The sequence below is a fragment of the Mobula hypostoma genome, chromosome 12 (assembly GCF_963921235.1).
Source record: "Mobula hypostoma chromosome 12, sMobHyp1.1, whole genome shotgun sequence".
Lineage (NCBI taxonomy): Eukaryota > Metazoa > Chordata > Chondrichthyes > Myliobatiformes > Myliobatidae > Mobula > Mobula hypostoma.
Genome location: NC_086108.1, coordinates 9,891,064 through 9,901,107, shown reverse-complemented (window position 1 = coordinate 9,901,107; position 10,044 = coordinate 9,891,064).

The window sequence follows — 10,044 nt, the reverse complement described above, 5'->3', positions numbered from 1 at the left end:
CCTTAAGTTGTATCAAAGCGTGTCTAGCACACATTGAAGAAGTGTTAACTAGTTGGAGAATTTTCTCCCATTTCTCTATCGGTAAAGATGCCTGAAGTTCTCTTTCTCATGCATTCTTAATTTTATCAGACATACCTAAACTTGTTTTCCTAATTAAATCATAAACAATTGCTATCAAACTCTTCTGATAAGGGTTTAAACCTAAGAAATTTTCTGTAATTTCAGTTTGATGTGATATCGGAAAAGTAGGTAAAATAGCCTAAAAAAAAGTTTCTAATCTGTAAATATCTGAAACAATGTGATCTAGCCAAATTATATTTATTAGACAACTGTTCAAAGGACATGAGACAATTATCTATGAATAAATCACAAAAACATATTATTCTCTTTGTTTTCCATAAAAGAAAAGCTCGATCAGTTCTGGATGGTTGGAAGAAAAAATTGGATATAATAGGACTTGATAGGATAAATTTACTCAATCCAAAAAATTTAGGAAATTGAAACCATATTCGTATTGTATGTTCAGTTATTGGATTAATCATTTGTTTATTCAGTTTAGTAAGTGCAAAGGGAAGCGAAGCCCCTGAAATAGAAGCCAGTGAGAACCCCTGTACAGACTCTCACTCAAGGTTCACCCATCGTGGACACTGAATTTCATCCAAATCCTGTGTCCAGAACGTTAGATATCGAATATTAATTGCCCAATAATAGAATCTAAAGTTCGGCAATGCCAAACCGCCATCCTTTTTTGATTTCTGTAAATATTTCTTACTTAACCTAGGATTTTTATTCTGTTATATATATGAAGAAATTTTAGAATCAATAATATCAAAAAAGGATTTAGAGATGAAGATTGGTACCGCCTGAAATAGATACAGAAATTCAGGTAAAATAATCATCTTAATAGCATTGATTCGACCAATCAATGATTGAGACAATGGGGACCATTTAGTAAGCAGTTGGTTAACAAGATCAATTAAGGGTAAAAAATTAACTTTGAATAAATCCTTATGCTTCTTAGTAATTTCAACACCCAAATAAGTAAAATAATCAGTAACCAGTCTAAATGATGATTGTCTATAGATTGGAACTTGCATATTTAATAGAAAAAGCTCACTCTTATTAAGATTCAATTTATAGCCAGAAAAACTACCTAAACTGAGCAAGTAGTAATATTACTGCAGGGATGGATTTCTCTGGATTAGAGATATGTAGTAACAGGTCATCTGCATATAATGTTACCTTATGCGTCTCATTCCCACAAATAATGCCAAATATATTGGGTGAATCATGAAGAGCGATTGCCAAGGGCTCCAAAATCAAATAGTAAAGGGCTTAAAGGACAGCGCGTGGCCAAGTGGTTAAGGCATTCGTCTAGTGATTTGAAGGTCGCTAGTTCGATCCTTGGCTGAGGCAGCGTGTGTGTCCTTGAGCAAGGCACTTAATCACACATTGCTCTGCGACGACACTGGTGCCAAGCTGTATGGGTCCTAATGCCCTTCCCTTGGACAACATCGGTGGCGTGGAGAGGGGAGACTTGCAGCATGAGCAACTTCTGGTCTTCCACACAACCTTGCCCAGGCCTGCACCCTGGAAACCTTCCAAGGTGCAAATCCATGGTCTCATGAGACTAACGGATGCCTATAAATAAGATAAAGGACAGCCTTGTCTAGTACCTCGAAAAAGCCTAAAAAAAAGGGATCTCTGATTATTGGTAAGTACAGAAGCCAAAGGTATATGATATAACAATTTAATCCAAGATATGAATTTTGGGCTAAAAGTAAATTTCTCAAGGATGTTAAATAAATATTCCCATCCAACTCTATCAAACACTTTCTCGGCGCCATGTGAAATAACACATTCTAGAGTTTAGATGAAGAAGTGTGTACAATGTTCATCAACCTCCTAACATTAAAATACGAATAAATCCTGTCTGGTCGTCAGAGACAATTTGTGGCAATGCATTTTCCAATCTAATTGCTAATATTTTGGAAAAAATTTTGGAGTCCACATTTAACAAGGATATAGGTCTATATGATGCACATTCAATGGGGCCTTTATCTTTTTTAGAAAGTAAAGCTGCTTCATAAAAAGATTGTGGTAATTTACCTACAAATAAGGCATCCTTAAAAATTTTACATAATCAAGGAGAAAGTAGACTTGAAAAAGATTTTTAAAATTCTACTATATATCCATCCAGGCTGGGTGCTTTATCAGAATTCATCAAGGAAATTGCTTTCTTTATTTCTTCTTCTGTAATGGGTGCATCTAGTGATAAACATTCATTAAGTGGTAATTTCGGAATATTCAGTTTTCTTAAAAATTCATGCATTATGGGGTAGAATCATCAGGAAATTCTGATTGGTATAAAGAGGTATAGAATTCTTGAAAAGATTTATTAATTTCGTCGTGGTCAACTGTCAAAGTACCATCCCGTTTACCAACTTTAATAATCTGACGTTTAGCCGAAACAGCTTTCAATTGGTTGGCCAGTAATTTACCCGATTTATCACCATGTATATAAAATTGACTCTTGTTTTTAATAATTGATTATCAATTGGGGATGTTAGTAACAAACTGTGTTGCATCTGAAGTTCAACTCTCTTTTTGTAAAGCTCCAAATTAGGAGCAGCAGAATATTTTTTATCAATTTCTTTAACCTTATCAACTAATGTACGTATTTCATTATTAATTTGTTTTTTCAATCCAGCAGAATATGAAATTATTTGCCCACGGATATATACTTTAAAAGTGTCCTGTAATATCCCACTGGAAATTTCTTCCGTAAAATTAGTTGAGAAGAAAAAGGCAATCTTACCTTATCAAAGATATTGAGCAAATCATCGTGTCATCCTGTCCATTATTTGAAAGGTGATTTAGCGCTAATGAAATGTCATCCTGCTGGAAATTTTTGATGGGATTACAAACCCTGACCTGGTAAAAATGTGATTGGTATTTAAGTCCTAACTTGCAGATTTGTTTGGCAGATACACCACATGATTTCAGAGCAGGAACCTGACAGCTTAATTTCAACAAATACCAGTCAGTTCCTTCAAAGTTCCCTTCAGCTCTGAGATTGACATCTTGGATATTTATTATAGAGTCAAACAAGAAAGATCTGCCGGAGTGGAGGAACTCAGCAGGTCAGGCAGCATCCGTGGAGGTGAAGGAATAGTGGACATCAAGTCTGGTAAGGGGCGTGATGCAAAATGTCTGCCTCAACAGATGTTGCCAGACCTGCTGAATTCCTCAAGTATCTAGTCTGTTGCTATAGATTCGAGCACCTCCAGCCTCTTGGGTCTCCATCTTAATTAAAGAGCCTGCAATTAGCACTTTGGGCCTATGTGGGGCGCTGGAGAGTGTTGGCCTCCAAGAGTGCCTGAATTTGTTAACTGCTGTTTAAACAGTCATTAATCGTTTAGAGTTTCTCGTATTTTTCTCAAGTGGCTCACTCTTCGTAATGCAGTCTCCTGGTGCTTTCTGTTTAAGTTTATTTTGATAGGCTCAGGAATTACGTGTTACTTGTATTGCTTTGTCAAACTTCTATAGATGTGCAGTGGAGAGTATACTGACTGGCTGCATCACAGCCTGGTACGGGAACACCAATACCCTTGAATGGAAAATCCTACAAAAAGTAATTGATACGGCACAGTCATCACAAGTAAAACCCTCCCCACCATTGAGCAAATCTACATGAAATGCTGTCATAAGAAAGCAGCATCCATCATCAGAGATCACCACCCAAGCCATGCTCTCTTCCATTGCTGCCATCAGGAAGAAGGCACAGGAGCCTCAGGTCCCACACCACCAGGTTCAGGAACAGTTATTACCCCACAACCATCAGGCTCCTGAATCAAAGGGGATAACTTCACTCAACTTCACTCACCCCATCATGAAATGTTCCCACAACCAATAGACTCACTTTCAAGGGCTCTTCATCTCATGTTATCAATATTTATTGCTTATTTATTTATTTATTTATTATTATTATTTCTTTCTCTTTATATTTGCAGTCTGTTGTCTTCTACACTCTGGTTGAACACCTTTGTTGGGCAGTTTTTCATTGATTGTTATTAATGGTTATTATTCTAAAGATTTGTTGGATAGTCCCACAAGAAACTGAACCACAGGTTTGTATATAATGATGCAAATGTACTTTCATAATAAATTTATTTGAACCTTGCCATTTAAGTGGATGCACAGTTAGCACAAATTGTGGGGTCCTCCCTTTGAGAATGTCACTCAGTAGAGCCACCGATGCTCCCTTGGAAATATAATGAATAAATTATCCACGCTGCCTCTACATTGCAGTGTAGCGGTGTGCTACACACAGCGCTAAAAAAACCACACGTAGTCGGTGAGTTGGAGTTGCGATGAAAGAGATTTATTCAAACTTCGCGGCCTGCTTTAAAGCCTTCCCGTTCCCGCCCTCCCTGGGCAGGACTGCTGTGGGGAATGCATATTCCCAGACCCTTTCCGCGCGCGGGATTTTCCCCCTGCTGGTGAAGGTGGCCTGGCGCCCTTTTTGGCACCGGCCCTCTGCCTGCGCGCGCTGTTTCGTGAGCCGGTTCGTGTGTGCTAGAAAGTGGGTCACCACAGCAGTCTGACGTTCCTCCACACTTGGGTTCCGATATCGCCAGTGCACATTGTGACAGAGCCTTTGGTGTGCTGAAGTACTGTGGTTAGTCTATATTTGACCATAGAATTGCTTTTAACTTTATTTAGGCCACGGGTTCCCAACGTTTTTGATGCCATGGACCAATACCATGAAGCAAAGGATCTGTGGACCCCAGGTTTGAGAACACCTAGTTGATACCATAAGACATAGGCAGAGAATAAGGCCACCTGGCCCATCACATTTGCTTCTTGCTGTTGGGGGTGGGGGGGGGCACATTAGCCACACTGGGAGAGGAGTGGACTTTCCTTCAGACTAACAGCGTCTAACCTTTCGTGTCCCTATTCCATTAATGCACAATCTTGCCCCAGGCATCTTCAAACATCCCTGTCTTGCCTTCAATGCAATTCCTCTGTTATCTTGAGAAATGCCTCAACTCTCATCACAATGATCAAACTGACGCCAGCTCACCCATCCCTTCCTGTTTCTGGAATCTCTGTTGTCCTATCCTCCAAGGCCTAAGCCTAAAAACGTCACCACTGATAACCACGATTTCACCTGTTTGGATGCTGGTCTCTGGAAATGCTGCCCAATGAGTCAGATAATCAGAATCAGGTTTAATATCTGATTTAAAGCCTTTAGTTCTAGTCTCACCCACCCTCAGTGGAAAAACATTGCTTGTATTTACCCTATCTATACCCCTCATGATTTAATATACCTCGATCAAATTTCCCCTATTCAGCCTTTCCCTATAACTCAGATCAGAATCTGAATCAGTTTAAATATCACCGGCATTAGTCATGAAATGTGCTGTCTTTGCAGCAGCAAAGCAATACATAATAATAGGGAAAATTGTGGATTACCGTAAGTTATGTGTATATATACTTAGATATACGTAGATATATAGTCAAATTAAATGAGTAGTGAAAAAAGTAGTGAGGTAGTGTTCATGGGTTCAATGTCCATTCAGAAATCAGATGGCAGAGGGGAAGAAGCTGTTCCTGAATCGCTGAGTGTGTGTCTTCAGGGTCCTGTACCTCCTCCCTGATGGTAACAATAAGAAGAGGGCATGTCCTGGGTGATGGGGGTCCTTGATGCTGGATGCCAGCTTTTTGAGGCATCGCTCCTAGAAGATGTCCTGGGAACTGCGGAGGCTGGTGCCCATGATGGAGCTGACTAGTTTTACAACTCTCTGCAGCTTACTTCAGTTCTGTGCGACCCCCAAACGAGACGGTGATGCAGCTAGTTAAAATACTTTCCACAGTACATCTACAGAAATTTGTAAGTGTTCTTGGTGACATACCAAACCTCCTCAAGCTCCTAATGAAATATAGTCGCCGTCATGCTTTCTTTGTAGCTGCGTTGATATGTTGGGCCCAGGAAAGATCCTCAGAGATATTGACACCCAGGAATTTGTAATTGAGTAATGAGAGGGAAGGCTTTTGGATTTATAATTTAGCTCTGATATTGCCAAGGATATCGCAAGGAGGCTGGTCTCATCAGGGTTAAGGTGATTCCCTTCAACTACTGGAGGGGCTCACCTCGGAACCATTTTTCCCAGGAATCAGGGAGGAATCATCCACTTCCTGGAGTTATCTCTGCTAATCTTGCACTCAAGTTCTTGAAGTTATTTTGTGGACCAACATGGCTCTGAGATTTATCTCCCTGGCCTCCTCCTTTCCCTACATTCATTAAGTTCAAAGTACATTTATTATCAAATTATGTATACGTTGTACAACCTTGAGGTTTGTCTCCTAACAGGCAGCCACAAAACAAGGAAACCCAAAAGAACCCAGAAAAGCAGAAGATCATCAAACACCCAATGCGCAGAGAGAAAATAAAATGAATCATGCAAACAATAAAAGTGAGCAAATTAGAACCAGGATCAGAATCAGTTTTACTAACTAACAGTGTCTTATCGTTGTTCCTCTCACGCTTTGTGGCGCATCGGGTGGCAACCTTGCCGTTTCTTTTGCATTTTGTCTGGTTTTTTTACGAGGCCAAGTTGCTTGCTTGATGCTCAACCCAGCACGGATGGAAAGCGTGCAAGAAGCCCGTCCGGACTCGAAGCTGGGACCACTCCTTCAAAGTCTGGTGAGGATATCACTACACCAGCGGCCAGCTAACAAAGCCTTATACAATGTGAAATTCGCTCTGTTTTGCAGCAGCAGCAGTACTATAAATGACAAATATTACTATAAATCTGGAAAAAAATTGCCCCAAAAAGGCAGCATCCGTCATTAAGGACCCCCACCACCCAGGACATGCCCTCTTCTCATTGCTGCCATCAGGGAGGAGGTACAGAATTGTGAAGGCACACACTCAACGATTCAAAAACAGCTTTTTCTCCTCTGCCATCCAATTTCTGAATGCACAATGGTCTTCTCTACTTCACGTTTAAGTTGCAATCGTCCTTGAATACTTCCGATTAGTTCTCCAGGACTTTGCAGGTGACCAGTTAAGTATCCTAGGAGTTTGCCTCTAATTTTTTTTTCCTTTCTATATTATGTATTGCATTGAACTGTTGCCACTAAGCTAACAAATTTCACAGCACATGTCGGTGATAATAAACCCAATTCTGATTCTATTAGAACAGTCACTTGTCAGCTTGCAAGCAGCCTGGGGTTTTATCAGCTGGGCGCAGATTCTTTCATGCCCTGAGGTGTATCTAAAGGGGCAGTATGAACCTCTTGTTTGCATGGTTGTCTGGATCCTTGCTTAGTGTAGTCCTGGCCAAATTATCCCAAGTTATCCAAGACCTTGTACATTCAACTGCCTTGTTTTATTAACAAAATTCCTAGTTTGGTTTAACCCTTCAGAGTCTCTGTGTTTGGGTCCAAAGATCCAGCATGGCAATACTATTTTACTTTTTAAATATTCAAAGGAATCAAAGTACATTTATTATCAAAGTATGTGTGAATTATACAACCTTGAGATTTGTCTGCTTACAGGCAGCCACAAAGCAAGAAACCCAAAAGAACCCAATTTAAAAAAGACCAAGACCCAATGCGTGGACAAGGAGGGAAAAAACTACAAATCATGCAGACGATAAAATAAAGGGGAGGGAGAGGGGGAACGTCGACTCAGACCATGAGAGGTCACAGCAACAATTAAAGCAACAGCATTACGAACCAAACTGAGTCGATAGACCGGATCCCGGAGCAGCCCAGCCTCGGTCACAGCTCACTATGTAGCAGGACAAGTCATTATGAAGCTCACAGACACAAAGTGCGTAGCAGGCGGAGCAATCTCACAGACTCAGCGCCACGGAGAGAGGAGTGAACATCATGGAAGAGCGAGCGGAATTGATCCGATCCCCATCTCCGGTCCCGACAACCTCCCTTTCCCATTTATCTGGGCCGGCATTTAAATCATCCAAACACCAGGTCAACCTCCACGTTTCTTATTGTAATTTATGGCATATTTTGTGCAACAACAAATATCACAGCATAGGTCGATGATAAGCATAGTGACTATGATTCTAATCATGAACAAATGGTGCAAAAAAAGAGAGTAGCAAGGTACAGTTCGCAGGTTTAAGGACAATTCATAGACATCACTGGAGACGAAGAGGCACTTCTTCAATCTTTGAATTATAAATATTATGTTAAAATTATCACTTGTTTCTAACTAGACCAAACCTCCAATCCCTGTAAATCATCCCCCAGTTCGAAGCACATCATCTGGGATTCATATTTTTTCCATGTCCTAGTTCTCAAAATTCCTCACTGTGATCCTGGGATGGGATACAGTATGATTATTCCACGATGTGACTGTGAGATGGGATACGGTATGATTATTCCACGATGTGTATTCCAGTCTCATTAGAATACGGTATGATTATTCCACAATGTGTCTGTGGGATGGGATACGGTATGATTATTCCATGATGTGACTGTGAGATGGGATACAGTATGATTATTCCTCGATGTGACTGTGGGATGGAATGTGGTATGATTATTCCACGATGTGACTGTGGGATGGGATACGGTATGATTATTCCACGATGTGACTGTGGGATGGGATACGGTATGATTTATTCCTCGATGTGACCGTGGGATGGAATGTGGTATGATTATTCCACGATGTGACTGTGGGATGGGATATGGTATGATTTATTCCACGATGTGACTGTGGGATGGGATACGGTATGATTTATTCCTCGATGTGACTGTGGGATGGAATGTGGTATGATTATTCCACGATGTGACTGTGGGATGGGATACAGTATGATTTATTCCACGATGTGACTGTGGGATGGGATACGGTATGATTATTCCATGATGTGACTGTGGGATGGGATACGGTATGATTATTCCATGATGTGTATTCCAGTCTCATTAGAATACGGTATGATTATTCCACAATGTGTCTGTGGGATGGGATATGGTATGATTATTCCATGATGTGACTGCGGGGTGGGATACAGTCTGGTTTATTCCTCAATGTGACTCTGGGATGGGATACAGTATGATTTATTCTACGATGTGACTGTGAGATGGGATACGGTATGATTTATTCCACGATGTGACTGGGGGATGGAATACGGTATGATTATTCCACAATGTGTCTGTGGGATGGGATATGGTACAATTATTCCACGATGTGACTGCGGGGTGGGATACAGTATGATAATTCCATGATGTGACTGTGGGATGGGATATGGTATGATTTATTCCTCAATGTGAATCTGGGATGGGATATGGTATGATTTATTCCTCGATGTGACTTTGAGATGGGGTACATTCTGCTGTATAAAATGGAATTGGCTGCCAGAGGAAGTGGTTGATGCAAAGTTCGAAATAAATTTATTATAAAGTACATATACATCACCAACCCTGAGATTCTTGCGAGCAGGAGTGTATAAACTCCTCACAGACTGTGACAGGAAACGAACCCGGATTGCAGATTTTGTAAATCACTGTGCTAATCACTACACTGCCGGCTGTGCCAGTTGCTTAAAGAACAGTACAGTACAAAATGGCCTAGTTCTGCTCCTATGTCTTATTGCTCACAGAGAACCAAGCAGTGATAGGTTGAATCACTCCCTGCTGAGCCAAGTGACTCTATGATGGCAAAGCAGAGAGCAAGCTGGAAAACAGGACTATGCAACTCCAGAGCAACACTCACTAAATGCTGCAGAAATCAGCAGGTCAGGCAATATCCGAAAAAGTTCAAAATAAATTTATAATGAAATTACATATATGTCACTATATACAACACTGGGATTCATTTTCTTCCAGGCATACTCAATATATCTATAGAACAATAACTATAACAGAATCAGTGAAAGACCGCCCAACTCGGGCATTCAGCCAGAGTCAAGAAGACACCAAACTGTGCAAAGACAAAAAGAAAGAAATAATAATAAATAAGTAAGCGTAAATATTGAGAACATGAGATGAAGAGTCCTCTTCATGTCCGTAGTT